The sequence below is a fragment of the Mus caroli genome, unplaced genomic scaffold, assembly GCF_978045245.1.
Source record: "Mus caroli unplaced genomic scaffold, Mus_caroli_1 scaffold_6, whole genome shotgun sequence".
In the NCBI taxonomy this organism is placed as follows: Eukaryota; Metazoa; Chordata; class Mammalia; order Rodentia; family Muridae; genus Mus; species Mus caroli.
Window position 1 is genome coordinate 143,140,157 of NW_028227261.1, and position 21,288 is coordinate 143,161,444.

Sequence of the window (21,288 nt, forward strand, 5' to 3'; positions counted from 1 at the left end):
GCCAGGGCTACACAGAGAAACTCTGTCGAAAGAAAGAAGGAAAGAAAGAAAGAAAGAAAGAGAGAGAGAGAGAGAGAGAGAGAGAGAGTCTTTCTCCCTTAAGTTGCTTTCATCAGAGTATTTTTATCACAGCAACAGGAAAAGAAACCAAGACAGAAATTGGTACCAAAGAGTGTAGCCACTCTTATGATGTACCTACAGGGTTCTCAGGCGTGAAACTGTCTCATTGCTAACTTATAGGATGGTTTAGAACTCTAAGTTGGGAAAGCCCTTAAATGTTGGCAACAGAACTTACAGAGCCATTCTGGGGGGTGGGAGAGGGCTTAGGAGACAGGAATGCAAAGATAAATTAGGGCATGAGAACCCAGCTCAAGTACTTCATAGGGAAACAAGGAACCTGGCATGAACTGGGCTAACGCTCATTCTTGTGATATTTGACCAAGAATATGGCTTCATGTTGCTGGTATCTAGAATGAAGTTTAATTTAAAGATAAGGGACCAATCTGTTTGGCAGAGGATATTTCAGGACAGGAGAGCATCAGGCTGATACTGTTGTCTGTAATGGTGGGAGATCGAGACCACTGAGGAGAAATTCCCTCTGTAACCAGACAAGAAAGGGGTCCTGAGAGGGAAACCTCACCTTTGGAGGCCCTATCTTATGAAGATCCAAATTAATTTAGAGGAAGAAAGTCTGGGCTGAAAGTGTTTGAAGGGCCAGCTGTTTGCTGGTGGAGGCGTGGCTGGTGGGGTCAGGCTTCAGCCACAGCTGGCCATTAAGCTCTGCAGTAGAATCCATATGGTACTGGCTTCAAAAGCGTGTGAGACATAAGACAAGTGCATCAGAGCTTTGCTCCTTGAATTTAGACAGAAATTAAGCTCACACAAGAGATAGGTGGGCTAGAGTCTCTACAAAGAGGTCTTGAGAGGCCACTGTTTGAGGCTGTGAAGATTAAGTCTAAGCTGCAGTAAAATTCCAGGATACTGGAGAGGCCAGGACCATAGCACATCTACCAAAGAGAGTCTCGGGCACCGAGGGGGGCAGCTAGCTAGGAGAGAATCTGTATGTGTCACAGATGTCAGAGCTGGAGGGGTGGCCCCAGCCAGCTGCATCACCAGACCTGAATGCTGGATACACAACTTGCTGTTTTCCCTTCTGGATTTTGGTTTTGCTTTGGTATAGCTGGCTTGCTGCATGTTGTTGTTGTTGTTGTTGTTGTTGTTGTTGTTGTTGTTGTTGTGCTTTGGATCTTTCATTTCAGAACAGGAATTTTTATTCCCTGCTGTTATGTTGGAAATGTGTAACTTGATTTTTAACTTTTTTAAAAAGCTCAGGTAAGAGACTTTTAAAGTGTTGGACTTGTTAAAGACTTTGGATACTTTAAATAAAGTTAAACAGAATGCTTTTCTGTACTATAATGTAGTCATAAGCCTACACAAAAGAGTGGAAGGTTACGACTTGCTCTATGTTTGAGTATCAACCTGATAAAGGGCAGAGTTGCCGTGGGTAGTATTAATTGTCAGCCTGACAGAAACTAGAGTCACCTGACAGATGGACCTCTAAGCATGCCTGTGAGAGGTAATCTTGAAAGTGTTAATTGATGTGGGAAGATCCATCTTTCCTGTGGGTGGGAGTCTTCCCTGGGCAGGGGACCCTGGACAGTATAAACTGTTGAGCCCCAGCCAACCTTTTCCTATTGTGTATACAGCCCAGATGCTTCAAGCTCCCACTGCCTTGCCATGTTGCTTTCTCTACCATGATGGCCTGTACCTTGAACTGTGAGATGAAATAAACTTTCTTCCTTAAATTGCTTTTTGTGAGAGCATTTTTTATAACATTAGGAAAAAAAGCTAAGCACTTACCAAAAAGGAAATCAGTCCATTGACATTTGGGCTGGAATTGCTACAGTCTTGGTCATTTTCTAAGGTCCACTTGGTCCTCGGGGTGGTGCCCTAAGGAGAAGCTGGAACTCTAGGAGGTGGAGCTTTGCGGAGGTCTTTAAGTCATTAAGAGCAAACCCTGGAAAGTAATAACAGAACTGACCCCTTCTTCCTCTCTCCCCGCATCCCTGAGGTGAGCACATTAACTCTACTTCACACAGGCTGAAAGCAACTGGGACAACTTGACTGTGAAGTAGGGCCTCCCGACCTGTGAACCAAAACATACCTTTTCTTCTTATAAGCCAACTATCTCCTACTATTTTCTTATAGTTACAGAAAACTCACTAGTAAGGGAGTCCAAGCTATGATAACAAGCCAAGGAAAATCAAGCAAGAAGCATGAGCTGATGTCCCTTTAGACTGAACTCTGGGTAGTCCATATTACAGTCTAACATCTTTGGAAGCCTCTTCAGAAGATGTGCTGCAGTAGCTGGAGGAGATAGAAGGCTGTAAGGGCCAACCTTGTCTTTAGAAAGCATGGCAATGATATGGATTTTTGAGATAAGCCAAGATGACTATGCTGGACATCTGGGGGGCTAAGTCAGCAACAGATGACTGACACCAAATGTAGGGTTATGGGTTCCGTGTCTCCTTGGCTTCTTGGGGAAGCAGGGCATGGGAGTTGACCACTCTTACCCCATGCCATTGCTGGGCAGTAATGAAGCCCCAGGACACTGCTCCAGGGGTGGGGAAGCACAGTGATAGTCAGAGCTGGCTCAGCGGTCCCTGGACCTGCAAGGAGGCCGGGCAGTCTGGTTCTTAGGCTCTTGGACACCCAGGCACCACTGGAAGCTGCAGAAGAGCTGAGAATGGAGTGGGGGCCCTATGGGCTGGATCTAACCCAGGGCTGAAGGGAAAAGGTGAGCTCTGGCTGGTTCCACAGGAGGAGTCCTTGGCTTGACACTGCAGGCTTGGCTTGAGCTTGATGGCAGCCATGGCTGGGAATGCAAAGAGGCCTTCTGCAGGAGATTAGATGGCAGCTCTGCAGGCAAAGGCCATCTCCATGGCTCCCCACAGCAGATCCTGATGCAAAGAGACACTCTGTAGTTTTAAGACATTTATTGTCATGGTGGAAAGTGGATGTGTAAAACCATACCCCACTTTTGAGGGTGGGCCTGAGATTAAACACCTTTTGCAAGGAGGAGTGCCTGGGAAGAAAAGCTTATTAGCTAAGCCCTCCAGGGCTCTAGGTACCTCATTAAAATGGAGATCTCTGTCTTGAGCCTACGTGACTGCAGGTCACACCCTCTACATGTGGAAGGGCTTGGGGCATTGCCCTTATGTAACTGATGGCCACAAATCTATGGGGGGTTGTGACTAGTGACAGGGGCTTAGTGTCCAGGAGCAGGCAAAGAGCCTACTGTCCCTTCAGGGTCTCTGGAGCTTTGAGCCTTAACTCAACTGAAGACCAAGTTAACTTTTACGGTCCCACAACCAAATGTCCTGGGAACACAAAGACAAATGGTGATGTCATCTGTTACATAACTAGTCCTGGCAAAGTCCCTTTTTTGTATGATCTTCATACAAATATGGCCTTGAGGTCAGAGGCAAGTACCTTTACTTTTTGTCTTTGTCAGCCAGCCTGTGTAGGCTTCTGGGTGTTTACCTGAAGCCTATGTGCCAGTTTGTGTGGTGTACCTATACCTGCATGTATGTGACTCATGTACTGGGATGTGCCACATTTATCTGTCAAGTGCCCTAGGTATGTTGTATCTCTCTTTGACTGTCTGTCTATGACTCCTCACTTCCCCTTCCATCTCCCAGGCTCCTGTGACTCTCCCCCTTTCTTGGCTTTAGCGTTCAGAGTATCCCAGAACACAACCTACCTTTAACACTTATGTAATAGGCAGAAATCTTTTAAACAAGCCTCCTCTACTTTCTTGGATTTGGGGAGTGTCCCTATAGAAATAAAAAACACAAATGGGGAGAGAGGGAAGGGTAGAATGGCAGAGAAAGACTGAAGTTTGTTTGCATCAAAGGAACAAAGAACTCTTGGACCAAAAAGATCATCCTTCCATATGGAAATAATAGAAGATATCCACAACAGACTGCAGTGTGAGGGATAGGATGCTCAAACAGGCGATGGCTACTGCATCCCGTGTACTGTGGGGTAGAGGTAGTACCCCAAGAGTACCTTTTAGTTTGATATATACACAGGCGTGTTGCAGTACAATGCTCCCCTCTATGTCCCACCCAGAAATGCCAATTAAACTAAGATCCTTTTGCAGCATTCTCATGATGTTGAAAGCATGACTTCTTTTTGACCGCTATCCTTTGCTCAGATTCATGGGTTCTTGTGTTTAAAGGCTTGGTCCCCAGCTGGTAACACTGTTCTGGAAGGTCATGGCATCTTCAGACATGGAGTCTAGGTGGTGGACATAGGCCACTAGGGCCAGGCCATAGAAATTATAGCCTGGTCTTGCTTACTGAGCCACTAAGATGAGAGCAAGCCATATTGCTTGATCCAGCAGCTCCAGCTACTATTCCTTTCTTGCCAGATCAGACCTATAGCCCTCTAGTTTGTGAACCAAGACAAGCCCTTCCTATCACAACAAAGCAAAAAATAAGTAACACACCTTGTTTGCATTCTGGTGAGCTTTAGGAAAGCTCTTTGTGCCTGGGGTGACTTCAAACCTGCTGTCTTCTGAGTCTATTAAGACAGTACACAAGGAAAAGAAAAACGTGTAAAGTCAAAGACAGACTCCAACCAGAAGTGTATGCAGTGAGTTATTTAGCTTCTCAGTCCCCTCCATTTGAAAAGAAGATGATTTCCAAACTACTATGGTATATATACAACGTAGTCTTGACCAAGAGGCACTGAGTCACCCAAACAAGCTCGTGGTAAGGATGATGGTGATGATGGTAACAGTGGTGGTGGCTTTATGCTTTTATGGAACTGGGTCTCACTGTGTAGCCAAACTCACCATGTTGGCTGTGTTGGTTTAAACATGAACAGCCCCCACTGGCTCACACATTTGAATGCTTGGCCATTAGAGAGTGCTGCTCCTTGACAGGAGTAGAAGGTGTGGCCTTGTTTCAGAAGGTGTGGCCTTTTTGGAGAAAGTGTATTACTGGGGGTGGGCTTTGAGGACCAAATTCTCAAGTCCTCTGTCCCAGTGTCTCTTCCTGCTACCTTCAAATTTGGGGATAGAACTCTCAGCTCCTCTAGCACCATGTCTGAGTGTGTGCTGCTATTCTTCCTGCCATGATGAAAACGGATTAAATCTTTGAAGTTGTAAGCCAGTCCCAATTAAATGTTTTTCTTTATAAGAGTTGTCATGGTCTTGGTGTCTTTTCACAGCAATAGAACATTATTAACTAAGACATCAACCAAGTTGTCCTTTAACTTGCAGTGATCCCCTGCCTCTGCCTTCTGAGTGCTAGAATTATAGGCATGTACTGCCAAACCCTGAAGGCTTTTTAAAAGACTTAATAATCTATTCTAGACCTAACTTCCATAAAGACATCACATTTCACATGTGTCATGTAAACCTTCTTGTACCTAGATGCAAAGCTTCTCAAAATCAAGTATTATATTTTTAATCACATAAAAGGCCATATGCCCATAAAAAGGAACATACTGACAAATGAAAGGGAATCTCTAAAACATCTTGCTAAGTGGAAGAACTCAGACTCAAATGCTGTTAATTATGTAATTATATTTATCTGCAAAGTCTAGAAAATAGAACTCTATAGATAATGTTTGCTTGCCATAATTTCTCATCTGAGGAGCAAGCATGAGATTTCCTCCTGGAGTGATAGGAATAAGATATGTAGGGGCTGGAGAGATGGTGCAACTGTTAAGAGCACTGGCTGCTCCTTCAAAAGACCCGGGTTTGATTCCTGGCACCTATGTGGCAGCTCACAACAATCTGTAATTTCTGTTCCAGAGAGTCCGATGCCCTCTTCTGGCACTCTCAGGCATTGCATGCATGTGGTATACAGCCATATGTGGAGAAAAAAATACCCACATACATAAAATAAACATTTTTTAGCCTTTAAATGTAAATGAGATTGTGGTGATAATACACAGCTGATATTCATAAGCACTGAATTGCATGATTAAAGATGGGGTGAACTATGGTATTTGGGTTGTGTCCAAATGAAACTTTTAAAAAATTCTATGTGTTTTTCATGGCCTCTAATAAATATAACAATCCTAGTGTAGGGATGGGAGAAATGTGCTGTAAAAGAATTTCAAGCAGTTAGTTCTTGCTCTTACCCAATCCCTCCCTCCTCAGGCCCTCTGATCCCATTCTATCAGCCACCCCTGGGAGTCCCTGGGAATTCAGACTCCGGGGCTCCACTGGGAACTGTGATTTGAATTTAAAGTTGGTGAACACATCCCCGTTTAAGAAACACTATTCTAGGTCACTCTATATGAGGTCTGTGCCCTCTCAAAGCCTTTGTCCTTGCCATGCCTTGACCTTCTGTGAATCCAACATTTGATAGGAATCTTTTGTCAGAGAACACTCTTGTTTTCCTGAAATCAGGTAATTGGAAAAAAAACCAAATAGCCTCTCCTCAAATTAAAAACCTATCTTATCTGTTATAAACAATACTAATTACTGTTGCCTGTCTGCTTCAGTGGAGTAACCAGATGTTTATGCACGGCTGCATCCAAGAAGGACGGCCCTCACCTCCATTTCTGGATGGACACTGGAGAAGCTGGTGCCCATTGCCTGTGCTGTGAGGCCTCCCCACAGTCTGTCGTGTTGGGAGGAATACTGATATTCCTCTCAATAATCACATTTAGCATAACTATCAGATGGTTGGCAGTGTGCGCTGGAAAACAACCTAGAGGTGAGCAAGGCTCTGTATTTTGATGCAACAAATGAATAATTCATCAGGAACCTGGCTTCTAAATGGCCTGGTTCTGGTGTGAAGGACTAGCAGAAATGTGTTTTAGAAACTGATTTGGGGAGAAAAGCTAAAGGCTGTCACATCCACCAAAAGATGCTGGCTCTGAACACCACCCTCAGATATATGTATAACAAGACTTTCCTTTGAAGTTTTTACTCTGAAATGTGGGAGACATCATTCCTCTTAAGTCAGAGATTTGACAGTCCCCAAGTAATAAATTGTTTGGAAAATAATATGTTCCTTTAGCGTGACCTTATCTTATTAGACAAGTATTTATTTGTTTTTGTTTATTAATAGAGTATCATTCTATAGTCATGTCTATAGTCCTATTATGTAGACCAAGCTGGCCTGGAATCTGTTGTGATCTTCCTACCTCTGCTTCTCGACTGTTGGAATTACAGGAGAGTACCACCATGCCAAATGTATGGAGAGGTGGAGGGTAGAACACAGAGCTGTATGCATGCAAGGCAAGCATAATACCAACTAAGCTATATCCCCAGCCACTAGGTAAGGCATTTTAAAAGTCCTCTCCTAGTTCATTATTCACAGTAGCCATCCAACATAAGTCTGCCATTCTTTGGTCCCATGAATACCTTTTTTTGATCTAGCTGCTTCTTTGTTTCATTTTCCCACTCATCAACAGTAGTTCCAAAAGAGGATTGGGAAAAGAGGAAAGGGCAGTAAAATTAGGTTGGTTATCTCTGCCCCTTTCCAGTCCAGAGACTTGATGGACAATGACAGGAAAATTTTGAACCAACCTTTAAAACAGAAGCTTTGACAGGGCATGGTGGCGCACACCTTTAATCCCAGCACTTGGGAGGCAGAGGCAGGCGAATTTCTGAGTTTGAGGCCAGCCTGGTCTACAGAGTGAGTTCCAGGACAGCCAGGGATACACAGAGAAACCCTGTCTCGAAAAACCAAAACAAAAAAAAACCCCAGAAGTTTTGGGGTTGGAGAGATGGCAAAGATGGCTCAGGGGACCCAAGTTCCATTCCCAGCACCCAGGTGGCTCACAACTACCTGTAACTACAGCTCCAAGGAACCTAAGACCCTCTTCTGACCTCCACTGGTATACATACACAAATGATATACATTCTCATCCTCTCTCTCTCTCTCTCTCTCTCTCTCTCTCACACACACACACACAGTGTTTTTAAAAGTCTGGAAATTAATACAAATGACATTCACTTTCTCTTTCCAAGCATGAAGGAGTTCTAAACTCTGAGGGAAAAGTGGGAAATGTTTTATGTGTGTTACTTTCTTGTGGAGGCATGGGAAGAAAGAAAGAATAGATTCCTGAGCTTTGGGACTCTCTAGCCAAAGATCTTGCATCTTTAGGGGTGGGGTCTGAGACAAGCTGGCCAGAGCTGACAGTCTCCCAACACCAGAGGAGGCAGTCCTACAATAGCCCAAAAGCAGCCCACTCTACCTTTGTTGCAGTGATAAAATACCAAAAGAAACTTGGAAAGGAAAGGGCTTATTTGATTTACACTTTTAGGTAGTGATCAATAATCCATCACCAAGGAAGGTTGGCACAGAAACTCAAGCAAGAGCTTGAGCATAGGAAATGGAGGAATGGTGCCTACTGGTTTGCTGTCCATGGCTCAAAACTGCTTTCTTATATGTCCCAGGAGCTCCTGCCTAGAAATGGCACCACCCAAAGAGCCATTCTGGGCTCTCCCACATCAATTATTAATCAGTAAAATGCCCCACAGACTTGCCTACAGACCAGCCTGATGGAAGCAGTTCTTTAATTGAGGCTCTCTGTTCCCAGGTGGCTCTAGTTTGTGTCAAGTTGACAATAACAGACCAAGGAAAGTCTTAAGGGTCTTATGATGTCTCTACACAACATAGAAAGATCATATGGCTCTTATGGCCTGGTTTTACTGCCAAAGCGATCAAGAAACACACTCCCGCACTCCGATGTGGGTGACTGCAAGTTCTTGTAGCATTCTCTGGTTACTGAATCCCAGTAGAGCCCTTTCGGGAACTCTGCTTAGTTACCATGTAAGCGTCAGTACAGTTAACCATGCCAGTCCTGTTAGGCTCGATCTCAGAGATCTCGACAAGTCTCAAAAGAGAAGAAAAACAACCATCTTTAAAAACAAAACCAAAAAATCCAAACTATAGCAACCGTGGGTGAAGAAAACTATCTCAGTGGTAGTGCACTTGCCTCTCATGCTCGAAGCCCTAGGTTCAACCCAAGCATTGAAAAAAAGATGGGGGCGAAGGCTAAGACCATGGCTCAGCAGATAAAGTGCTGTCCATGCAAACATGAAGAAGAGAGTTTGGATGCCCAGCACTCACATAAAAGCTAGCAGGTATGGCAGTCCACTGCTAACCCCGTTGTTTGGGACATAGAGACTCAATGCCAGGGGCAAGCTGGCTTAAGAAGACTAGCCAAATTGGCAAGCTCTGTTTGCATCAAGAGATCCTGCCTCAGTAAACAGAATAATTGAGGAAGACACTGGGCATCAATCTCTGTCCTCCACATGCACAGGCATGAACAAATACACACACACACACACACATGCATACCACACACGTATCCATGAAATGATTAAGTATACAGCATCAAAATATTATCTTCCTGTATGAAAGATGAGATAGCTCATGAGATGGCTCAGTGATTAAGAGCACTGGCTGCTCTTCCTGAGGTTCTGAGTTCAACTCTCAACACCCACATGTCAGCCCACAACCATCTATAACTATAGTCCCATGGGATCTTATGCCCTTTTGTGTTGTGCTGACATACAGGTAGACAAAAAGCCATATATGTAAAATAAATAAATAAATCTCTAAAAAAATATGAAAACAATTTATATTTTTCAAAAAATAAAAGAAAGATGATCTGGCAATCCATGGATACTGAACATTATAGCTCTATCAGCTGCAATGCATAAGTCTGAGGAAAGTCGGCAGCTCCATAATTTCCTCCCACACTGTCATTCCTCCAGGGTTAAGGGGTCTTGACGACAGTGTGTAGCAGCAGACACTGCAAAGACAGTGTTCTCTATTCTCCACACCGACTGGACCTGCGCATGTGTGCCTGCCCTACAAGTGTCATTCACCCTGTCCTTTAGCTCCTTCCCTGGGAAGTCAAAAGTTAGAGACTTGGCTCAGAGATAGAGGTCAGGCTGCAGCTGGTCAGGACCAGACACACATGGAACCAACTTCCTAAGCAGCATGGACCCGGGGTGCAGGGCTGCGAAAGCATAGGACAGAGAGCACTACTTGGCAATTGATGGAGCCACTTGGCAGGTTATGAGTCTCCTCTGAGCAAACAAGAAGAGAACTAAAGCATTTGAGGGAATTTGTGTTTGGGGAATGGGCAATAAAGTAAATATCAGTAAGACAGAGTAAGAAAAGCAACTTTCCTAGAGTGAATAGAAGCTGATGATAACCGGGGGCTGGGGGAGACAGGTCAACTTGCATTTGGCACCATAAAAAGGAGTTATCATGTTTCAAGGTTAAAGAAAAATCTCTTATGTTGATGTAGAGATTTGCTTTGGAAACTGAAGGGTAGTTTACTGCTGTGATAAGAGAAAAACAAAAGACCGGACCACCTAACAAAAACCCCAGTGCCAAACACAAGAAGCCCTCTTTTGAGATGTAGCCAGAATCATTGGCTTAAAGACTCCCATCTTATTGCTGTTGCCATTGGCTACACTACAGAGGTGGAAGGTAAGTTTCTATTGGTGAAGACATCATGTACTTCAGAAACAGACCCCAAGGGACCCTGAGCCCCTTGGAGTACCCCTGCAGTACGTAGTCTAGTAAAGGAGACAGAGATAAACCAGCCATGAACTATGGAAGAATACATTGAGGGTACTCAAAACAGTTGAAAATGCCTCCCAGAAGATGCCCCCATGTGCTAACCCTTAGAGCCTGTAAACACAGCCTTCTATGGCAAAGAGGAGGGAGGGAATAGGAGGGCAGTCTTTATAGATGTGAGTAAGGCTCTCAAGATGGAAGATTACCCTGGAGTGGAAGTGGATCTCAAATACAATTACATGTCCTTATAAAAGGCAGAGGGAACACTGGCACCGAGGGAAGGCAGGGTAATGTGACCACAGAGGCAAAGCACAGAATAAGGTAACCACATCCAGAGGCAATGGGGCAGGGAATCCTGGCAGCTGCTGAAATCTGGAAGAAGGATCCGAGTTCCTCAGTCATTTCTGGAGGGATTATGGTCCTTGATTCACACAGCCCAGAGCCGATTTCCAGTACCTCTCCTCTACAGCTGTGATAAAGTAGACCTCTAATCCAGAGTTTGCATGGTTTGCCAGCTAGGAGAAATGAGCAGACACTCTAGAACGCTCCTGGGAAAGTGTCTGCTCAGGAATCTTGGGTCAAGCTTAGGAACTGATCCTGGCTGATTTAAGCAGAAAGATCCCCTGGAATTGATACTGACTGGGGATGGGAGGGCTCCTGTGGTGGGCCAGTGGCCTGAGCCTGGATGGGGGAGTAAGCTTAGCCACGAGGAGGGTTCGAAAAACCTCAGCTGTTAATGTCAGGGGAAAGCCTGCTAAGAGGCTACTGCCCATGTCATGAGAAAGAATTGTCCCGTAGCCATCCCTCTTTCCTTCATGTCACTTGTGACCCGTGCAACTCCTGAAAGTATAATCTGGTCAGACAGAAAGCCTCTCCTCTCTGTCTTCCTCAGTTTAGAAAAAGGAGGGAAGTTCCAAAGGGACAGCGGGAATTCTTCCTAACTTTAGGAAGGTTCAACAACCAAAACCAATAACAATTGCAACAAAAATACATAGCAGGAGACAGCCAACCCTGGTATGATTGGCTTTTGGGGAAAGGGGCTGTGAAAGACAAGCCAGCCTGAGCATTCATAGAACTGAACTGTGGCATGTAGGTACACATGCACGTGCAGGTCATATTCACATGTTCTCTGAGCTGGCTGCCATCCCCCTCCTCCCATTTTCACATCTCATTATTGCAGTCTTGAGCAGGAAATGTAAACCAAATCCAGGGGCCCTTGCGAAGGGGAAAGAAAAATGCAGGCTTGACACAGGAACACCACATATGGCTATTCCACACCTGTGTCCTTGGAACTTAAGTCAGCATCCCCAGAACATCCCGGAACTAAGAGCAAACACTGCCATCGCTAAAACTAATTGTGTATTGGGTTGCCTAGCAACTCTGTGCTGTTTATGTGACTAACTCCTGCCCTGGACACATGTGAGTATACCTTTAGCTCTCTGGAGAATGTAACTGAGTCATGATTCTACTTTTATGAAATCAGGAAGAGTAAAAGCATTATTTACATATGGGCTTGTCTATGGACCCTGAAATGAAGCAGAGTCCTAGAAGCTGCAGGTAGGGTGACTCAGAAGACTAAAGGATGGAATGTTTCAGAACAGGCTGGAGATGAAGTTCACTGATGTCAGCCTTCCAGTGAGGTCTGCTGAGTCTCTCAGCCTGGTAACCGTGGGGGTCCGAGAGGAACCACAGTCAGTCACTTTCTGCCCTATGTCATTGTTCTTAAACTGAGTGTTGTTCCTGGGAACAACATAAAGCCAGTACCCTATGGGTAAGATTAAAAGAAAATTTACCAAACATTTAAAACAATGGACTCTGTCATCTTCTCCAGCATACTGTTCGTCAGTCTTGGTCTGTCTCTCCATTGCCTAGATGCCTTCTTGGTCCATCAGAAGACAACCAGGGAAAGATGTCAAATGATAGCCCTGTCCTTAAGCAGTTCTGTGACATACTTGCAAACTCAGAAACTAACAGTACTTTACAGGGCTGCTTGGTAAACCTTAATAAAATATACATCTGGCACACAAGCACAGTCCTCCAAGCTGTTTCCATGGCTCAGCAGGGAGAGGCCTTTGCTTTCAAGCTTTCTGACCTGAGTATTGTCCCAGGACCCACACTGTAGAAAGAGAAAGCTGATTCCCACAGGCTGTCCTCTGACTTCCACATGCATGCTGTGATACACACACACCTCATACACCACAAATGAATGTTAAAAAAAAAAAAAAACTTAGAAATATCTCTCACCCCTGTTGACCTTGTCTGAGATATTTCACCTGTTCATCTCTTTGTTCTTCAGCGCAAGTGTGTTCATAATGCTTATGTGATAGTGTTGGTTGTCAGTTTGTCAGGACAGAGTCCCATGGGTGGGAGAATCTTGAGAGAATCAGTTGAACAGAAAGACCAGCCCTCTATGGCTTCCCTCTATTCCCTAACTGGGAAAGACAAAACCCGGGATAGCATAGCAGCCTGCATAGGCTCATTGCTCTCTCCTCCTGACTGCAGACAAAATGTGGCCAACTGCTCCAAGCTTCTGACAAGTCCCCCACCACAAAGGACCCTCGCTGGGAACTGAGTTAAAATAAAGCTTTTGTCTCTGAAGTTACCTTGTGTGTATCACATCAGCATGAAAGGAAAGCAAGCAGTTGCTCTTAACCACCATCTTGCAGAATTCTCAAGAATATTAAAGAAGACAATACATTTATACCTGGTATGGGAGGCACATCAATAAACATTCAGTAACTGGGCAAACACTCTTCTGTTTCTACCCCTGGTTTGCTCTCATGCGGATTAAGCTAATATTTAGAAAGTGGATATTATATGATAATCTCTCAAAAGAAAGGCAAATTTCTCTGAGTTACTAAAGTTATGGTTTTTTAGGTTATTTTATTTTATTTTATTTTATTTTATTTTATGTGTGAATGTCTTCATGCATGTGGGGGTTCTGTCTGGTACCCAGAGAGGCCAGAAGAGGACATCAGTAGCTATTTAAACCTCTATATTTAAACTAGATGTCTATTTAAACCATTATATAATGAACTTGTTCAGAGTTTGAAGGGTGGCATTCTTGTATTCCAAAAAATCACAAATTTAAATATGAGGAGTATTAAAAATTCAGATTCAGTTAATAAAGTAGTAAAGCATATACCATAAATAAATTCTATATATATGGGGCATATGACAGAATATTTTAATGAGTTATACCTCATACATTTAAAAAGTAATTGACTTAGATTATGTTAAAATTTGTCCTTATTGGACAGTGATAATGCTTTAATCCCAGCACTTCGAAGGCAGAGGCAGGTGGATCTCGGTGAGTTCGAGGTCAGCCTGGTCTACAGAGTGAGTTCCAGGAGAGCCAAGACTACAGAGAAACCCTGTCAGGAAAAACAAACAAAAAAAATGCCCTCATTATTGAATTTTAACTTTTTACTTTGAATATAGAGCTATCCATATAAAGATCATCCTGCTGGCTAATGTTTTAGACCTGGTGCTTTTTCTTAAAGATTTATTTTTATTTCATGTGTCTATGAATGTCTGCATGTGAGTATGTGGGTATGTACACCACATACATGCTTGGTGCAGAGGAGGCCAGGAGAGGGTGCCATGCTGTGGGACTGACATAGATGGTTAATAGCTGCACTGTGCAGGTGATGGGGAACAAACGAGCATCCTCAGTGAGAACAGAGTCTCGGTCATGGTCACTGCTGCTGTATGAAACACCAGGACCAAAGCAACTTGGGGAAGGAAAGTGTTAGTTCAGCTTAAGCTTCCACATCATCATCAGAGGAAGTCAGGACAGGAGCTCCAGCAGAGCGGAAACCTGATGCAGACACCATGAAGTACTGCTTTACTACCTTGCTCCGTGGTTTGCTCAGCCTGCTTCCTTACAAAAGAACCCTGGACAATTGGTCCAGAAATGGCACCACCCATAATGTGCTGGGCCCTCCCGAGTAAATTACTAATTAATAAAATGCCCTGCAGGTTGATGTACATCCTGACATTATGGAGGCATTTTTTTAATTGGGGTTCTTTTCTCTCAGATGACTTTAGCTTCTGTCAAGTTGACATAAAACCAGCCAGTGGAACCAATCCCATGTCAACTTAACCCACAAACATGTTGGTATTCTTTTCTCTTTTTTTTCTATTTTTTTTTTGGGGGGGTAGGATGGGGATGTTTTGAAGTAGGGTTTCTTGGATGTCCTGAAACGATCTGTAGATCAGGCTGGCTTCAACGTCTGCCTGCCACTGCTTCCCAAATGCTGGAATTAAAGGCGTACACCCTTACTGCTAGGCTTAACACATGAACACATCCCTTCTCAATTAGAACCTTTCCTTTCTCATTTATCCTGAAGATGGTATATTAATATTCATTATATGAAACATAATAACTTTTAAAATCCCAGTCTATACAAATTCAAACATATTAAAACTCCAGTCTCAGTCAGAGAGAGCCCATTCCAGAGAGCTGTCACGCAGCTGTTGGTACCTGTTTTGAGGAAATACAGAAGGCAAGCTTACAGCCTCAGTGGTGAAAGGTTTTCATGTCAGAGCCTGAGTGAGAATTCTTGCAGTCATTGATACCCTCCCTTCTTCTCCAGATAGAAGAGACCAAAAAAGTGTAAGCCAAGATCTGTTCATCTGATTGATAAAGTTACTAATAAGCCAAAATATCTGTTGTTGTCAATGACAGTGTGACAGACCAGTTCTGTCTACAAGATACAAGATACCCTTTCTGATTGCCAAGGTTAAGGGCAAAGGGAACAGAATCCAGACAGCTATGGTCAACATGATTGATGTTACAAAGGCACTCAATTGGCTTCTAATGTATCCCACTAGGTATTTTGGTTGTAAGCTGGGAGCACAGACCTAGTTTGATGTTAAAATGACTGTTAACATTGTGGATGGGTCTCATGAGGTGAATAAGCAGCAAGACATGTTGGATGGATTTAAAAAGTCATTAAAAGACTCTTCTCTCCTGAGTGTGAGAGTTCTGAAGCCGATCTACATGTCTTTCCAAAGAAGCAAGCAATAGGTAATTCTTGTAAAGCCTGTGGGTACTGAGGCATGCTTATACACATCATAAACTCGGTACATTCAATCTCAGAAACCCACCTGAGAATAATGTCAGTGGTACAGGGAAGAAAGGAAAGGAAAGGATGAGAACACTGGCTCCACAGCCAGCAATGAGACACCACCACCTCCACCACCAAGTAAAATTAGTCAACAATAGAAGCTGTGGAGGAGGAGGAAGAGGAGGAGGAGGACAGTTGCATGGGAGGGGAGGGGGCGATACAACTGAGGTGCAGAGTGGATAAATCCAGTGACCATGCAAAATGTCTGACACTCAGCAAGGATTTGGCAAGAACTGTAGGAGGGCATGAAAACATCCTGTTGGATAAGAAGACAGCGTTATTGATCCATCTGATAAATTGTCAATGAAGCTGAAAAACTGGATGTAAAACCATGGGTCCTCTTGTTTTGACCAAAGTTCTCTTTAATGAGAAGATGTGAGAGCAAAGCAAGAAATACAGGCGCCATTTCCCAAGATTTTGTCATAACAACAAAAAAGGCTCAGGGGCACCTTCTTCATGGAAAGGAAAGGATGACGGAGATGCATCAAGTTTAGCTGATCTGTCATAGGTGCAGTGCATGGTGCCAAGCCTCGACATCTCAGCATGACTCCTTCAGACCTGGGCCTTCAACTGCTACTGAGGTTCTCACCAATGGCCTCTTCTGGCCTCTCACATGGCCAGTCTCAGATGTTCTCTATGACCCCTTCATGCCTTCATAACCGCACCACTTACACTGGGTGACCCTTAAACTGCCAAGTCTGGCTGCTAGCATGAGGTACAACCTTGGCCACCTCTGGAACACAGCTCTGTGTGCTGACTCAGGAAACACTTCCCAGAAGATGTCACCTTCTTTTTTTTTTATTTTTTTAATTGGGTATTTATTTCATTTACATTTCCAATGCTATCCCAAAAGTCCCCCACACGCTCCCCCACCCACCCACTCCCACTTCTTGGCCCTGTCGTTCCCCTGTACTGAGGCATATAAAGTTTGCACAACTAATGGGCCTCTCTTTCCACTGATGGCCAACTAGGCCATTTTCTGATTCATATGCAGCTAGAGACACGAGCTCCAGGGGGGTACTGGTTAGTTCATATTGTTGTTCCATCTATAGGGTTGCAGAGCCCTTTAGCTCCTTGGGTACTTTCTCTAGCTCCTCCATTGGGGGCCCTGTGGTCCATCCAATAGCTGACTGTGAGCATCCACTTCTGTGTTTGCTAGGCCCCGGCATAGTCTCACAAGAGACAGATATATCTGGGTCCTTTCAGCAAAATCTTGCTATGTATGCAATGGTGTCAGCGTTTGGAAGCTGATTATGGGGTGGATCCCCGGATATGGCAGTCTCTAGATGGTCCATCCTTTTGTCACAGCTCCAAACTTTGTCTCTGTAACTCCTTCCATGGGTGTTTTGTTCCCAATTCTAAGAAGGGGCAAAGTGTCCACACTTTGGTCTTCATTCTTCTTGAGTTTCATGCATTTAGCAAATTGTATCTTATATCTTGGGTATCCTAAGTTTCTGGGCTAATATCCACTTATCAGTGAGTACATATTGTGTGAGTTCCTTTGTGATTGGGTTACCTCACTCAGGATGATGCCCTCCAGGTCCATCCATTTACCTAGGAATTTCATAAATTCATTCCTTTTAATAGCTGAGTAGTACTCCATTGTGTAAATGTACCACATTTTCTCTATCCATTCCTCTGTTGAGGGGCATCTGGGTTCTTTCCAGCTTCTGGCTATTATAAATAAGGCTTCTATGAACATAGTGGAGCATGTGTCTTTCTTACTAGTTGGAACATCTTCTGGATATATGCCCAGGAGAGGTATTGCTGGATCTTCCGGTAGTACTATGTCCAATTTTCTGAGGAACTGCCAGACTGACTTCCAGAGTGGTTGTACAAGCTTGCAATCCAGATGTCACCTTCTTAATCACCTTCTTAATCATCTTCAGCTCAGCTAACCAGCACCAAGGGTCCCAGCAAAGCAAAGGTTTCATGTGAGTAGCTCTGATGTCTTGCTGGCTAATCATGACAGATTCTTCAGCCTCAATTACCCAAAACCACAGAACCTTAATTCAGAATAACAAATGGCACCAATAGAATCATTACACCTCCCCTGAAACATCAAAAGCTGGGTCTCAGCCTTCCTGTCTTCCAAGCTCCTACAGAACAGCTCGCCAAGCTTTGAACAGTCAATGGATTTTCTAGCCCAAAGTTTCAAAGTCCTTCCACACTCCTCCCCAAAACAACATGATCAGCAATACTCCACTATCCTGATACCAACTTGTCTTAGTTAGGGCTTCTATTGCTGTGATGAAACACCATGACCAAAGCAACTTGGGGAAGAAAAGGTTTATTCAGCTTATGCTTCCATAGCACAGTTCATCATCAAAGGACGTCAGGACAGGAACTCACACATGGCCAAACCTGGAGAGAGTGGCTGATGCAGACAGAGGCCATGGAGAGGTGCTGTTTACTGACTTGCTCCTTAAAGCTTCCTCAGTCTGCTTTGTTAGAGAACCCAGAACTTAGGATACCCAAGATATAAGATACAATTTGCTAAACGCATGAAACTCAAGAAGAATGAAGACCAAAGTGTGGACACTGTGCACCTTCTTAGAATTGGGAACAAAACACCCAGGGAAGGAGTTACAGAGACAAAGTTCGTAGCTGTGATGAAAGGATGGACCATTTAGAGACTGCCGTATCCAGGGATCCATCCCATAATCAGCTTCTAAATGCTGACACCATTGCATACACTAGCAAGATTTTGCTGAAAGGACCCAAATATAGCTGTCTCTTGTGAGACGATGCCGGGGCCTAGCAAACACAGGAGTGGATGTTCACAGTCAGCTATTGGATGTATCACAGGGCTCCCAATGGAGAAGCTAGAGAAAGTACCCAAGGAGCTAAAGGGATCTGCAACCCTATTGTTGGAACAACATGATGTACTAACCAGAACCCCGGAGCTCTTGTCTCTAGCTGCATATGTATCGAAAGATGGCCTAGTCGGCCATCAATGGAAAGAGAGGCCCATTGGACTTGCAAACTTTACATGCCCCAATATAGGGGAATGCCAGGGCCAAAAGAATGGGAATGGGTGGGTAGGGAAGTGGGGGGCGCTATGGGGGACTTTTGGGATAGCATTGGAAATGTAATTGAGGAAAATATGTAATAAAAATATTAAAAATAAAAAAATAAAATTAAAAAAAAAAAAGAGAACCCAGAACCACCAGCCCAAGAATAAAAACACCCACAAAGGACTGGGCCCTCCCCCCATAATTATTAATTAAAAATTATTAAATTTTTATTTTAAATTGTTTTTTTTTTATTATTATTTTTATTACATATTTTCCTCAATTACATTTCCAATACTATCCCAAAAGTCCCCCATAGCGCCCCCCACTTCCCTACCCACCCATTCCCATTCTTTTGGCCCTGGCATTCCCCTATATTGGGGCATATAAAGTTTGCAAGTCCAATGGGCCTCTCTTTCCATTGATGGCTGACTAGGCCATCTTTCGATACATATGCAGCTAGAGACAAGAGCTCCAGGGTTCTGGTTAGTACATCATGTTGTTCCAACAATAGGGTTGCAGATCCCTTTAGCTCCTTGGGTACTTTCTCTAGCTTCTCCATTGGGAGCCCTGTGATACATCCAATAGCTGACTGTGAACATCCACTCCTGTGTTTGCTAGGCCCCGGCATCGTCTCACAAGAGACAGCTATATTTGGGTCCTTTCAGCAAGATCTTACTAGTGTATGCAATGGTGTCAGCGTTTAGAAGCTGATTATGGGACGGATCCCTGGATACAGCAGTCTCTAAATGGTCCATCCTTTCATCACAGCTACGAACTTTGTCTCTGTAACTCCTTCCCTGGGTGTTTTGTTCCCAATTCTAAGAAGGTGCACAATGTCCACACTTTGGTCTTCATTCTTCTTGAGTTTCATGCGTTTATCAAATTGTATCTTATATCTTGGGTATCCTAAGTTTTGGGCTAATATCCACTTATCAATGAATACATATTGTGTGAGATCTTTTGTGATTGTGTTACTTCACTCAAGATGATGCCCTCCAGGTCCATCCATTTGGCTAGGAATTTCATAAATTCATTCTTTTTAATAGCTGAGTAGTACTCCATTGTGTAAATGTACCATAATTTCTGTATCCATTCCTCTGTTGAGGGACATCTGGGTTCTTTCCAGCTTCTGGCTATTATAAATAGGGCTGCTATGAACATAGTGGAGCATGTGTCCTTTTTACCGGTTGGGACATCTTCTGGATATATGCCCAGGAGAGGTATTGCTGGATCCTCCGGTAGTACTATGTCCAATTTTCTGAGGAACCGCCAGACTGATTTCCAGAGTGGTTGTACAAGCTTGCAATCCCACCAACAATGGAGGAGTGTTCCACTATCTCCACATCCTCGCCAGCATCTGCTGTCACCTGAATTTTTGATCTTAGCCATTCTGACTGGTGTGAGGTGGAATCTCAGGGTTGTTTTGATTTGCATTTCCCTGATGATTAAGGATGTTGAACATTTTTTCAGGTGCTTCTCTGCCATTCGGTATTCCTCAGGTGAGAATTCTTTGTTCAGTTCTGAGCCCCATTTTTTAATGGGGTTATTTGACTTTCTGGAGTCCACCTTCTTGAGTTCTTTATATATATTGGATATTAGTCCCTTATCTGATTTAGGATAGGTGAAGATCCTTTCCCAATCTGTTGGTGGTTTTTTTGTCTTATTGATGGTGTCTTTAGCCTTGCAGAAGCTTTGTAGTTTCATGAGGTCCCACTTGTCAATTCTCGATCTTACAGCACAAGCCATTACTGTTCGATTCAGGAATTTTTCCCCTGTGCCCATATCTTCAAGGCTTTTCCCCACTTTCTCCTCTATAAGTTTCAGTGTCTCTGGTTTTATGTGAAGTTCCTTGATCCACTTAGACTTGACCTTAGTACAAGGAGATAGGAATGGATCGATTCGCATTCTTCTACATGTTAACAACCAGTTGTGCCAGCACCATTTGTTGAAAATGCTGTCTTTCTTCCACTGGATGTTTTTAGCTCCCTTGTCGAAGATCAAGTGACCATAGGTGTGTGGATTCATTTCTGGGTCTTCAATTCTATTCCATTGGTCTATTTGTCTGTCACTATACCAGTACCATGCAGTTTTTATCACAATTGCTCTGTAGTAGAGCTTTAGGTCCGGCATGGTGATTCCACCAGAGGTTCTTTTCTCCTTGAGGAGAGTTTTTGCTATCCTAGGTTTTTTGTTATTCCAGATGAATTTGCAGATTGCACTTTCTAATTCGTTGAAGAATTGATTTGGAATTTTGATGGGGATTGCATTGAATCTGTAGATTGCTTTTGGCAAGATAGCCATTTTTACAATGTTGATCCTGCCAATCCATGAGCATGGGAGATCTTTCCATCTTCTGAGATCTTCTATAATTTCTTTCTTCAGAGACTTGAAGTTTTTATTATACAGATCTTTCACTTCCTTAGTTAGAGTCACGCCAAGATATTTTATATTATTTGTGACTATTGAGAAGGGTGTTGTTTCCCTAATTTCTTTCTCAGCCTGTTTATTCTTTGTGTAGAGAAAGGCCATTGATTTGTTTGAGTTAATTTTATATCCAGCTACTTC

The 21,288-nt window shown here is 43.6% G+C and overlaps 1 pseudogene; it reads left to right on the forward strand.

Annotated features, from left to right (window-relative positions):
* The first annotated feature begins 10,509 nt into the window (after positions 1 to 10,509).
* On the forward strand, positions 10,510 to 16,200 carry LOC110292387 (eukaryotic translation initiation factor 5 pseudogene; annotated as a pseudogene).
* The last annotated feature ends 5,088 nt before the right edge of the window (positions 16,201 to 21,288 follow it).